The sequence below is a fragment of the Physeter macrocephalus genome, chromosome 1 (assembly GCF_002837175.3).
Source record: "Physeter macrocephalus isolate SW-GA chromosome 1, ASM283717v5, whole genome shotgun sequence".
Lineage (NCBI taxonomy): Eukaryota > Metazoa > Chordata > Mammalia > Artiodactyla > Physeteridae > Physeter > Physeter macrocephalus.
The window spans coordinates 74196968-74211077 of record NC_041214.2 but is presented as its reverse complement, the minus strand read 5'-3'; positions in this window follow the sequence as shown (position 1 = coordinate 74211077).

Genomic DNA, 14110 nt, shown 5'->3' with positions numbered 1-14110 from the left:
GCTTTAAAGCCAGTTCTCCTGGGAAATGTAGAAAGATACATAAAATTTTTTCTATGGAAGATTAAAAAGGAAGATACATAATTGAAAGAAGGGAATTAATAGATAAATGAGATATCACCTCAGGCATTTTACTCAGAGGAGTCTTGCTTACCTAGATTGACATTAAAATCTTGCAGCAAGTGTGCCCTCACCAAATCTATGACTGCTTTTTCTTCTTTACCAGCATCTCCTCTACTCATTTTAAAACTATGTAAATTTTCTCTTGATTTAACCTCAGTTAGCCACTCACACCAAATCACAAAAACTACTTCAACTTCACAGATACTCTCACCTAATTTTTGTTTCAAGTAGTCCTAAAAATCACATGTCTTTGTGCTCCTGGAAATGATACTGTGTACGTATGTGTGTACACTATATATGTGTGTGTGTGTGTGTATAAATTATCATAAATAATTTTCTGGACATACATCACTCCAAGTACCTGAAGATCTGGGAGAACCTGTTCTTTTTTCAATGAACACTATGCTTCTATTCTCTTTAGGACTTAAGTCTGTCTTTGTCCAGGATGCAGGGACACCAAACAGAGAACTGACATCCACCAAGTAAATGGGGGAGGAGGGGCAGGCTTGGAGTCAGAGTGTCCCAGTAGAGATTCAAAAGGCCATTGGGAAAGCAATTATACTCTAATAAAGATGTTAAAAAAAAAAGGGCCATTGGGACTGGGAATTATGAGTGAAGAGTCCTAGTAGTCACATTCAGGTAGACATTTAGGAAAAGTTTTAAGCAGGCAAGTGATGGGATTTGATTTACTTCTTTACAAGATCATTTTGTATGCTGTATGGAATGGTGATTAGAGGGCACAAAAAGCAGAAGGAAACCATAATATGTAACTTAGGACAAAACTGAAAGAAATTTAAATTATGTATTTTTTCCCATTAAACTTCAACAACTATTAAACCATTTTAATCTAATTCCAGCTTTCCATTTTACTTTGAGGTAAAAGCCTTAAACATCTCACACTTTGTATTCCAGCATCACATAACCACAGACCCAGGCATGTCCACATCTTTCTGTTGTTTTTGTCCAAGTGTCTCACGGTCTTGGAGAGTCTTGACATCTATAGCCGTTAAAACTCTCTTAATAGGTATCACAGAGAAAACATCAGTTTGTCAACTTACTCCTGTACTGAGTCTGAGTTCATTGTATCTTCCTGTTTCAAAGCGTAACTACCTGCTATAGACTGAATGTTTTTCTTTTAACTGGAGTCTAGTTGATTTACAATGTTATGTTAGTTTCAGATGTACAGCAAAGTGAATCAGATATATATATATATATATATATATATACACATATATATAATCTCCACTCTTTTTTAGATTCTTTTCCCATGTAGGCCATTACAGAGTATTGAGTAGACTGAATGTTTGTGTCCCTCCAAAATTCATTTGTTAAAAATCTTAACCCCCAATGTGATGGTATTAGGAAGTAGGGCCTTTGGGGGGTGATGAGGTCCTAAGGGTGGAGCCCTTATCAATGGGATTAGTGCCTTTTAAAGAGACCCCAGAGAGCTCTCTGACACCTTCTGCATGTGAGGACACAGTGAGAAGACGACTGCCTATGAACAAGGAAGCAGGGCCTCACCAGACATCAAATCTGCCAGCACCTTGATCTTGTACTTCCCAGCCTCCAGAACTACAAGAAATAGATTTCTATTGTTTATAAGCCACCCAGTCTATGGTACTCTGTTATAGCAGCCTGATCAGACTAAGACATTACTCTCATAGAGCTTTGCTGCTTCATGTTTTTTGTCCTCCAGCAGTTTGTAACTATACCATCAGCCCCTTATCCCCACCCTGCAAGACCCCTATGGTGGGAATCCCACACTTTGCCCAGCACACCACTTCCCCTCAGTGCACACAGCCTCCAGTCTGCTCCATCCCTCAGCATTTCTCTTCAATGGTGCTGCAAGAACCTCCTGACATGTCTAATACACTCTGTGAGAGACAGCTAGATAACTGTATTCAAACACTGAAAAAAAACACCTTGTTGAACTGAAAGGAAATCACTTTCAGCAGTGAATTCTCCATTGCTAAGTGTGCCATGTCTCAACATCATGAATCACAAGAGACTTCAAATGCTTTTCTAAAATGTAAATCTATGACAAATTTTAATGTAAAGAAAAAGCATATTTTAAAAGTATATAAAATCATGTGGATTAAGTAAAGGAATATATTTAAAAAGAAAGAATACAATGTTAACTGCAGTTATTTCTGTTTGCTGGGACCATGATTTCTCTCTCTCTATATATATACTCCCTCTATTTTCCAAGTTTTCTATAATGAGCATATATTACCTTTGACACCATACATAATTATCTTTTAAAAAGTAAATTTGATATTTTATATAAACTTTTAAATTAATATTTATGATTTCTAATATATTGTATGTTCTTGTATATTCTATTTTAAACTGCAAACTCTTGTGGGTGTACACATGCATACTTGAACATAATTTTATTTCTATCATAAGCATGAAATAATTCATTACTAGGAAAATGAGAAAATAAAATCCAAGTAACTAGTGATTCTTTAAAATAGATTCTTATTCACTTAAGACAGATTCTTAGTTTACCTTATAACCTTAGGGATAAGTTTGTCAGACTCCTCTTTCTAGTTTCAAAAACAGACAAAAAAATTGCCTTTCTACTATACACCTACATAAATGCCTCTTGTATATTACCTCATTAAATTTTTCTCTTAATATTCATAATAACCATGTAATAAGGCATTTTCCTGTGGTAGTTAAGAGTCATTAAGAATCAAGGATCCCACATGCCGCGGAGCGGCTGGGCCAGTGAGCCACGGCCGCTGAGCCTGCGCGTCCGGAGCCTGTGCTCCGCAACGGGAGAGGCCACAACAGAGGGAGGCCCGCATACCACACACACAAAAAAAGAATCAAAACTTCTCTGAAGTCCCATTTCTACTACTTACTAGCTACATGATCTCAGGCAAACGACTTAACTTAAGCCTCAGTTCTTTCCTCCGTAAAATGGTGATAAAATAATAGTACCTATCCCATTGGGTTATTGAAAGATAAAGTGAGATATGCCTTAAAACACTTAGTACAGTGCCTAGCACATAATAACCACTTGATACATTTTTGCTGTTATTTGCTATTATCACCATCTTAGAGATGAGAAAATTGAGGTTTAGGAAAGTGAGTCACAGTTTCAATCCAGGATTCTCTGACTTCAAATCCACTGTAAACTCTTAATCACATTACAGTTATAGAATATACAGTCTAAATGCCTCAAAGGTCTGAAATGAAAATGTTCTAACATGTTGCAAACTGAACTTAGAGGTAGTTCCTAGTCCTTTGAGGTTCTTTTACTATTTTTATACACTTTCTTAAAATGTGATATGCTATGAGATTATAATGCTCAGAGTTTGTAGTTATTGAGTTTTCTCTTTTTCCAGAAGAGCTTTTGGTTTTGTTAAGAATCTTGCCTTAAATGTATAGATATATGGTTCTGCTTAATAAGCAAAATCAGGGAAACAGCATTAGGGATCCTGGGTTCATCACTCTGAACAACAGCCAGTCACTCCACAAGACTGTAGCCGAACACCTTAGACAACTTGAGGCTGGCTCTAGCCTAAAAGCCCCACAAAATACAAGAAAAGCGGTGTTGTTATTTTTTGTGTGACTTCCCAATGATAGTTTCATTATTCTCCTAAATAACTCCCACAGCTACTTTTGCTGTGGGAGTGTAGAGGTTAAGAATACAGGCTTTTGGACTTGGAAAGACCCAAATCAAGGCCCCTTCTCCATCCTTTCTGGCTGCAGGATCCTGTGCACATTAAGTGCTTTGCATCTGTTCCTGTGGCAGTGTAATGGGGATGACAGTACCCACCTCCTCCGAAAGAGGAGTAAGGAGAAATCTACTAAGAGAACGTGTGTGACGTACTTACCACGTCCAGGTAGAGAGGCAGGCCTCAATCAAGCCTAGCAGTACTATTAAAAAGAAAACATGTTTTCAGATGCAAAAAAAAAAAACCCAACGTCCTATTTTAGGCGACATGTTCTAAAGGAAAGAAGTGAGTCAAGAGATGTGGATCTTATTTTGGGCTCAAGAACTCTAGTCACAGGAACCAGCAATTTCCCCGAGAGTTTGTGAGTTGATTGTAATATGAACAAAGTAATATTTTCACTTACCTGCCTGGATGCATGTACTATGACTTTGTCCTCCTAAGAATGAACTGTATAAAACATAATTTTTTCAATCATGTGGACATTTTTTATTGGGCGTGGGATGAGAAAAGTACACCAAACCACTTTCTGTCGAGCATTTCTCTTTAAACTCTATATGCACATGTCAAATTGTCAACAGCCAAATCTAGTCTACAGATGCAGAGCAAACTCTGCTTTAGAAGCTATGAAAGCTATGTAGAGATGCTCGCAGCCACCAGGAAACAGAAAAACTTTGAAATCAGCAAAAATAACTCCTGAAAAATTCCTCCTGCTAGTACCTTATAACTCTGCTTCCCTTTCACTGTGCTGTGCATACTAAAAAGAAGGGGGGAAGAGAAATAATGGATTGTCTGGATTTCCTTTTGAGGAATTACTCAGAAATGGTTTTTCTGGGGCCTAATGAGATGTTCTTTGCAGGCTGAATGATATGAATTCAACTCTAACCCAACTATTGAAGCATAATTTCAAGGAACCAATAATATTACTACTATTATTCCCTTTCTCATACTAATCCCAGACTAGTGATAAGTGTTTTTGCTGAATACTTTTAAAGTGCTTCCTTCCTGATGAAAATTTAGTTTTAGTTACAAAGCTTATACAGCAAACATAAAAATCAGAAATTACTAATCATACTGTTGGAGAAGATCCCCAAAAGTCTTCAGAATTAAAATATTATGCTTTAATTTGACTTTTCAAGATTTCAAGATTCTCTCCCACAAAATGGTAAACATTCCACCCCTCAGAATGGGCGCTGTTGGTCACATCATCATTTCATAGTACACACTGTGCTGCGTCTGTTCATTCAGCTGAGTAGTATTTCTAAATCGTAAATGTATAAACAGGAAGAGAAAATAATACTAGGAGACTGATATTAACAACAACAGCAAAATACAAAATAGTAACTGAGAAGTCTGAACATAACCTGCTCCTTTCTCAAGGAACCACTGGCGGCAAGCTGTATGAACTGTGTATTTGTCATTTTATATTTGCCTACAGTGACACCTGCTGGAAAACCCTGTTGAAGCTATAAATGAAAATAAATTTTAAAATAAAAACCAAGCTTTGAAAACATTAGCCATGTGGTTTTTTCTTTTACTAAAAACACATTGCTTATACTTCAATTGAATTTCTGATTCTGCTTTTGAACTTTCTTTTTTGTGCACACTGAGAAACAAAGATTCATTTCCACTTGATGAAATAATTATTTTACTGGTATGAGAGAGATGGAATTAACTCTTACATGATGCAAACTATTTTAAAATGGAAGCATTTATAAAGTTTAGTTGCATTATTTTGCTTCCTTTTGAAATATTGCTTTAAAAATTTACATATCAACTGCAATGTGATGATAAGTGATTTATAAAATCTTGCTTAAGACTCAGTATCAGATATTTAATACTGTGAAAATATTTAATAGCTAGCACTTTCCTCAGCAGCACTAACACACAAAACCATGTTGTGTTTGGGGTTTTCATGTTGCTTTTTACCATGCACTAGGTGCCAGCCACACCATGCATTAAGCCACCAATTCAGATTTTATGCACATTACCTTTGATTTCAAGAGACTTTACATACTAAGGGATCCCATCTCCAATGACACAGAGAAGGATGTGCACACCTAAGTCCCACTGCCATTGATAAAATTCACCCACAAAAATTCTGGCTCATTAAGAAGGTGCAAGCACTTACATGGAAATGGATCTTTCATAAAGTCAACCTTAGCCCAGTATGTTGACTTTGCTGATGGGACACATCTGCAAGGCAAGATCTCAATCCTTGAGTTCAGTCACTTCAGTCTTTCCACAGTCATTTCAGTATGGTCTGTGTGCTACTGGTGGCAATTTCTTCCATTAATTTTTTTTTTCAAAATATAAAAGCTATCATCAAAGTCAGAGTTCCTTTTTAATGCATCTATGTGGGGGCTTTTTGTAAAGTAAACTTCTGTTTACTTTAAAAAACTGGCTACAGTTCATTTTCTAACTATACCTCCATTTCTATAAGAACTCCCTCTAGCATTAGATAGAGATTTTGTGCTTCAAAACAAAGGTTCTGATAGCTTCATGCCAACCACAAAGCTGGTTCTCTATTTTACCATATCTGTTCTTTTTTTACTTGTTTTATCCTTTAGCTCTTTAATTATGAAATGCCTTTAAAATGCAGATACAGCCATGCTGTGTGATTTGGAGAATTATCAACTCATTTCTTTTCTCCCTTTTACTTTCCAAGGGTTTCTCTTTTTTAAAAATCATTTATTTTATACAGCAGGTTCTTATTAGTTATCCATTTTACACATATTAGTGTATACATGTCAATCCCAATCTCCCAATTCATCCCACCACCATCGCCCCCGCTCCCGCCACTTTCCCCCCTTGGTGTCCATATGTTTGTTCTCTACATCTGTGTCTCTATTTCTGCCTTGCAAACCAGTTCATCTGTACCATTTTAGTTCCCACATATATGCATTAATATACAGTATTTGTTTTTCTCTTTCTGGCTTACTTCACTCTGTATGACAGTCTCTAGGTCCATCCACGTCTCTACAAATGACCCAATTTCATTTCTTCTTATGGCTGAGTAATATTCCATTGTGTATATGTACCACTTCTTCTTTATCCATTCATATGTCGATGGGCACTTAGGTTGCTTCCACGACCTGGCTATCTAAATAGTGCTGCAATGAACATTGGGGTGCACATGTCTTTTTGAATTATGGATTTCTCTGGGTATATGTCCAGGAGTGGGATTGCTGGGTCATATGGTAGTTCTATTTTTAGTTTTTTAAGGAAACTCTATAATGTTCTCCATAGCGGCTGTATCAATTTACATTCCCACCAACAGTGCAAGAGGGTTCCCTTTTCTCCACACCCTCTCCAGCATTTGTTGTTTGTAGATTTTCTGTTGATGCCCATTCTAACTGGCGTGAGGTGATACCTCATTGTAGTTTTGAGTTGCATTTCTCTAATAATTAGTGATGGTGAGCAGCTTTTCATGTGCCTCTTGGCCATCTGTATGTCTCCTTTGGAGAAATGCCTATTTAGGGCTTCTGCCCATTTTTTGATTGGGTCGTTTGTTAATATTGAGGCTGCATGAGCTGTTTATGTATTTTGGAGATTAATCATTTGCCTGCTGATTCATTTGCAAATATTTTCTCCCATTCTGAGGGTTGTCTTTTTGTCTTGTTTATAGTTTCCTTTGCTGTGCAAAAGCTTTCAAGTTTCATTAGGTCCCATTTGTTTATTTTTGTTTTTATTTCCATTACTCTAGGAGGTGGGTCAAGAAAGATCTTGCTGTGATTTATGTCATAGAGTGTTCTGCCTATGTTTTCCTCTAAGAGTTTTATAGTGTCCGGTCTTACATTTAGGTCTTTAATTCATTTCGATTTTCTTTTTGTGTATGGTGTTAGGCAGTGTTCTAATTACATTCTTTTACATGTAGCTGTCCAGTTTTCCCAGCACCACTTATTGAAGAGATTGTCTTTTCTCCATTGTATATCCTTGCCTCCTTTGTCATAGATTAGTTGACCATAGGTGCATGGGTTAATCTCTGGGCTTTCTATCCTGTTCCATTGATTGTTTCCTTAATTTCTCTTTTTGATCTTTCATTGTTAGTGTATAAGAATGCAAGAGATTTCTGTGAATTAATTTTGTATCCTGCAACTTTACCAAATTCATTGATTAGTTCTAATAGTTTTCTGGTGGCATCTTTAGGATTACCTATGTATAGTATCATGTCATCTGCAAACAGTGACAGTTTTACTTCTTCTTTTCCAATTTGTATTCCTTTTATTTCTTTTTATTCTTTGATTGATTTGGTTAGGACTTCCAAAACTGTGTTGAATAATAGTGACAAGAGTGGACATCCTTGTCTTGTTCCTGATCTTAGAGAAAATGCTTTCAATTTTTCACCATTGAGAATGATGTTTGCTGTGGATTTGTCATATATGGCCTTCATTATGTTGAGGTAGGTTTTCTCTACGCCCACTTTCTGGAGAGTTTCTACCATAAATGGGTGTTGAATTTTGTCAAAAGCTTTTTCTGCATCTACTGAGATGATCATATGGTTTTTATTCTTCAGTTTGTTAATATGGTGTATCACATTGATTGATTTGTTTATATTGAAGAATCCTTGCATCCCTGGGATAAATCCCACTTGATCATGGTGTATGATCCTTTTCATGTGTGGTTGGATTCTGCTTGCTGGTATTTTGTTGAGGATTTTTGCATCTATATTCATCAGTGATATTGGTCTGTAATTTTCTTTCTTTGTAGTATCTTTGTCTGGTTTGGGTATCAGGGTGATGGTAGCCTCACAGAATGACTTTGGGAGTGTTCCTTCCTCTGCAATTTTTTGGCAGAATTTGAGAAGGATGGGTGTTGCTTCTTCTCTAAATGTTTGATAGAATTCAACTGTGAAGCCATCTGGTCCTGGACTTTTGTTTGTTGAAAGACTTTTAACCAGAGTTTCAATTTCATTACTTGTGATTTATCTGTTCATATATTCTGTTTTTTCCTGCTTCAGTCTTGGAAGGTTATACCTTTCTAAGAATTTGTCCATATCTTCCAGGTTGTCCATTTTGTTGGCATAGAGTTGCTTGTAGTAGTCTCTTATGATGCTTTGTATTTCTGTGGTGTCCGTCATAACTTCTCCTTTTTCATTTCTAATTTTATTGATTTGAGTACTCTACCTCTTTTTCGTGATGAGTCTGGCTAAAGATTTATCAACTTTGTTTATTTTCTCAAAGAACCAGCTTTTAGTTTTATTAATGTTTGCTATCATTTTGTTTCTTTTTCATTTATTTCTGCTCTGATCTTTATGATTTCTTTCCTTCTACTAATTTTGGGTTTGTTTGTTCTTCCTTCTCTAGTTCCTTTAGGTGTGAGGTTAGATTCTTTGAGATTTTTCTTGTTTCGTGAGGTAGGATTGTATTGCTATAAACTTCCCTTAGAACTGCTTTTGCTGCATCCCACAGGTTTTGGATCATCGTGTTTTCGTTGTCATTTTTCTCTAGGTATTTTTTGATTTCCTATTTGATTTCTTCAGTGATCTCTTGGTTATTTAGTAACGTATTGTTTAGCCTCCATGTGTTTGTGTTTTTTACGTTCTTTTTCCCTGTAATTTATTTCTAATCTCATAGTGTTGTAGTAGGAAAAGATGCTTGATACGATTTGATTTCAATTTTCTTAAATTTACTGAGGCTTGATTTGTGACCCAAGATGTGATCTATCCTGGAGAATGTTCTGTGTGCACTTGAGAAGAAAGTGTAATCTGCTGTTTTTGTATGGAATGTCCTATAAATATCAATTAAATCTATCTGGTCTATTGTGTCATTTAAAGCTTGTGTTTCCTAAGTAATTTTCTGTCTGGATGATCTCTCTATTGGTGTAAGTGAGGTGTTAAAGGCCCCCAGTATTTTGTGTTACTGTCAATTTGCTCTTTTATAGCTGTTAGCATTTGCCTTATGTATAGAGGTGCTCCTATGTTGGGTGCATATATATTTACAATTCTTGTATCTTCTTCTTGGATTGACCCTTGAGCATTATGTAGTGTCCTTCCTTGTCTCTTGTCACATTCTTTATTTTAAAGTCTATTTTATATGATGTGAGTAGTGCTACTACAGCTTTTTTTTGATTTCCATTTGCATGGAATATCTTTTTCTATCCCCTCACTTTCAGTCTGTATGTGTCCTTAGGTCTGAAGTGAGTCTCTTGTAGACAGCATATATATGGGTCTCGTTTTTGTATCCATTCAGTGAGCCTGTGTCTTTTGGTTGGAGCATTTAATCCGTTCACATTTAAGGTAATTATTGATATGTATGTTCCTATTACCATTTTCTTAATTGCTTGGGTTTTTTTTTTTTTTTTTTTTTTTTGTAGGTCCTTTGCTTCTCTTGTGTTTCCCACTTAGAGAAGTTCCTTTAGCATTTGTTGTAGAGCTGGTTTGGTGGTGCTGAATTCTCTTAGCTTTTGCTTGTCTGTAAAGCTTTTGAATTCTCTGTCAAATCTGAATGAGATCCTTGCTGGGTAGAGTAATCTTGGTTGTAGGTTCTTCCTTTCGTCACACTAAATATATCATGCCACTCCTTTCTGGCCTGTAGAGTTTCTGCTGAGAAATCAGCTGTTAACGTTACGGCAGTTCCCTTGTATGTTATTTGTCATGTTTCCCTTGTTGCTTTCAATAATTTTTCTTTGTCTTTAATTTTTGTCAGTTTGATTACTATGTGTCTCCACATGTTTCTCCTTGGGTTTATCTTGTTGGGACTCTCTGCACTTTCTGGACTTTGGTGGCTATTTCCTTTCTCATGCTGGGAAGTTTTTGACTATAATCTCTTCAAATATTTTCTCGGATGCTTTCTCTCTCTCTTCTACTTCAGGGACCCCTATAATGTGAATGTTGTTGTGTTTAATATTGTCCCAGAGGTCTCTTAGGCTGTCTTCATTTCTTTTCATCCTTTTTTCTTTATTCTGTTCCACAGCAGCGAATGTCACCATTCTGTCTTCCAGGTAACTTATCCGTTCTTCTGCCTCAGTCATTCTGCTATTGATTCCTTCTAGTGTATTTTTCATTTCAGTTATTGTATTATTCATTTCTGTATGTTTGTTCTTTAATTCTTCTAGGTGTTTGTTCTTTAATTCTTCTAGGTCTTTGTTAAACATTTCCTGCATCTTCTTGATCTTTGCCTCCACCCTTTTTCGAGGTCCTGGATCATCTTCACTATCATTATTCTGAATTCTTTTTTTGGAAGGTTTCCTATCTCCATTTCATTTAGTTGTTTTTCTGGGGTTTTATCTTGTTCCTTCATCTGGTACATAGTCCTCTGCCTTTTCATTTCATCTATATTTCTGTGAATGTGGTTTTTGTTCCACAGGCTGCAGGACTGTAGTTCTTCTTGCTTCTGCTATCTGCCCTCTCACCATATCTGTTCTTATGGGAGGAAATGGTATCTTTGCTTAAAAGTCAAAATTCATAGGCAAAGAAATTTCCTCTGATATCTTACTTTAACCTCTATATTAATCCATTTTTTCATTCCTTCAGCACTAAAGATCATGTCTTTATAAACTAGTAAAGATACTAAGGATTTGTGGAGGCAATATAGCCCACTATCATTCAACATATGACAAAACTTTGGCCAACAGAGGTAGACTAAGGTCACGTATACAAGAAGCACTTGTTGAATTAACTAGATATTCTCAGTGCTGTACTACAGTTTCTGTAGCTAAGAAAAACCAGTAACCTTCTTTTTATTGCTCCCCCTTGCATCTTGAGGTGGTTACAACTATCTTTTAAAAAAGACAGAGTTTTTTTTTTTTTTAATGATAGTTTTTTCCTAAATGCCCACATAAGTTTTATGTACGTACCTTCTAAATAGTTAAGAGTATCTCAAAGACTTTTCTCAATTCCTGGGACTAAACTGTCTAAGCACTACAGTGGATTTTTCTAATGTTTAAACTCCATCCCCAATTAATCCACATACAGGAGAGGGGAGACTGAGGTAAGGTATAGAAAAGAGAATCCCTTCAGTCCCAAGAATCAAAAGAGCTATTCAGAGAGACTTGGATTTCTTACCACACAGAGGAGAGAATTCAGAAAATTGGATTTAAGTAAACCCAATTAAGCTGGAGCTCTTGTTGGCATAAGAGTTGTACTTGGCATATAGACTTATATTTACATTTGTTTTAATTCTATATTTCTGCTAATATTTGCTTTTATAAATTGTAGCTTGGATACCAAATTTGATATTCAGTTTATTAGCAGATTTTAAAACACTCAAATCATTAGAAAATCCTTAGAAAACTATATTAAGAATTTAATTATTCCATTTTTATCCACGCTTTAAAGAGTTAGTCCTCTAATGGCATCTGCACAGATTTGAGAGGGCAGTGGGTTCCTGGATGTTTTGTCTTAGAATAGTTTAATCTTAGGTTCTCATTGTTATTGCAGTTCAAAATAAAATCACATAAGTATCTCCTGAATGACCCCTTAGAACTGAGAACTGTCAGGTCATTTCAGTGACCATGTTTCTTTCAAGTAAGTCTACTTTCCGTGTCATAGGCTAATTGAAAAAAAGATCAAGGGCAGACCTAATGTGTAAATGAGGAATTTGTATCATGTGTAGATCAAGTCATATAATGGTAATCGGTGTCCAAACTAAGATTTTTCAATAGTTCCTATAGAGAAAAGTAGTGGGAAATTTGAGTCTTTCCACAATGGTGTGGATATAAGATTTTTTCTGTCTTGTAGGTCTTCCTTTTGGTATTTTTGGTAAGGCTAAAAGTCAAGAGAGCTATCATCCTCTTTCCCTAGAGTTGGGCATATGATCCAGGCTGGCTGATCAGAAGATTCAGTGATTGGTTCAAAGAAGAACATGTGATCCAAACAAGCCAATCAAAGTCCTTTTTGGTTGGTGGTTATGGATACTGTTAGGGAACCAGAGGATCTTTTTCTTTAGGGACGGTCTTGATTTGTAAAGATGACTTTGGCTTGGAGCTGCCTATGGGCCAACTTTGCTATTAGATAGTTGGAGAGAGATAAAGTCTGAGAATGAAGCTGTCATGGAAGAAACCAGGAGCAGAGGTAGAGACAGAGTTTAAATGAAAGAATTGAAACCCCTGGGTCTACCCATTTGTTAAATACTGGTTTCATCTTCCCAATTATGTGTATGTGATCCAATATATTCCCCAAAATTATTTTTTGCTATTATCTTGCTTAAGTTAGTTTTAATTGGGTTTCTGTTCCTGTAACCAAAAGGGTCTTGACCAATATATCTGGCACACAATAGCATATCCATACACAATGTAAAAGAAGCTAAGTGTAGCAAGAGTTGATACCATATTCACACTCTTAAGTGGCCATTTCATTTCAGAAAAATTATATCATGCATTATATTAAATTAATTTTGTTAATACAAATTGTATTGGGTTTGTAGTTTAATTATGTCTAATATGTATATTTGCTTTTGTTTCACAGTTTTATAAAAACTATAAGCATAAGGAATTTATGTAGTTTTATGTTTTCTCATATTTAAGTAATATAATAATATAAATCATTTAAGTCAACATTGGGAGTCTACAATAATTTTCTCCCTTTAAAAGCAGTCTAGGGGCTTCCCTGGTGGCGCAGTGGTTGCGCGTCCGCCTGCCGATGCTGGGGAACCGGGTTCGCGCCCCGGCCTGGGAGGATCCCGCATGCCGCGGAGCGGCTGGGCCCGTGAGCCATGGCCGCTGGGCCTGTGCGTCCGGAGCCTGTGCTCCGCAACGGGAGAGGCCACAAAAGAGGGAGGCCCGCATACCACAAAAAAAAAAAAAAAAAAAAAAAAAAAACAGTTTGTCCTGAAATCAAGCTTGAGAACATACTCTATGGGTGAGTCTAGGAGAAACAATCACTCTCATATATTGCTGGCAGGAATGCAAAATGGTGCAATTACATACAGAGGGTAATTTCCTTGTGCCTTTAACCTTTGAGATCTATCCCAGATCTACTTTTTGGAATCTACATCAAAGATAAACAAGCAGAATATAAAATTTCTATACACAAAGGTGATTATCATGGCACTATTTGTAATAGCAAAATATTGGAAAGAGACCAAATGTCTATGAACAGGGTACTGGCTGAATATACTATGGTATTACCACACAGTAGAATACTATGCAACTGTAAAAAGGAATAAGCAGGATCTCTACATACTAATAAGGAGTGATCTCCAAGATATATTTTTAAGTTTTTTAAAAAGCAAGGTACAGGGACTTCCCTGGTGGTGCAGTGGCTACAAATCCCCCTGCCAATGCAGAGGACACAGTTTCCATCCCTGGTCCAGGAAGATCCCACATGCTGCGGAGCAACTAAGCCCATGCACCCCAACTACTGA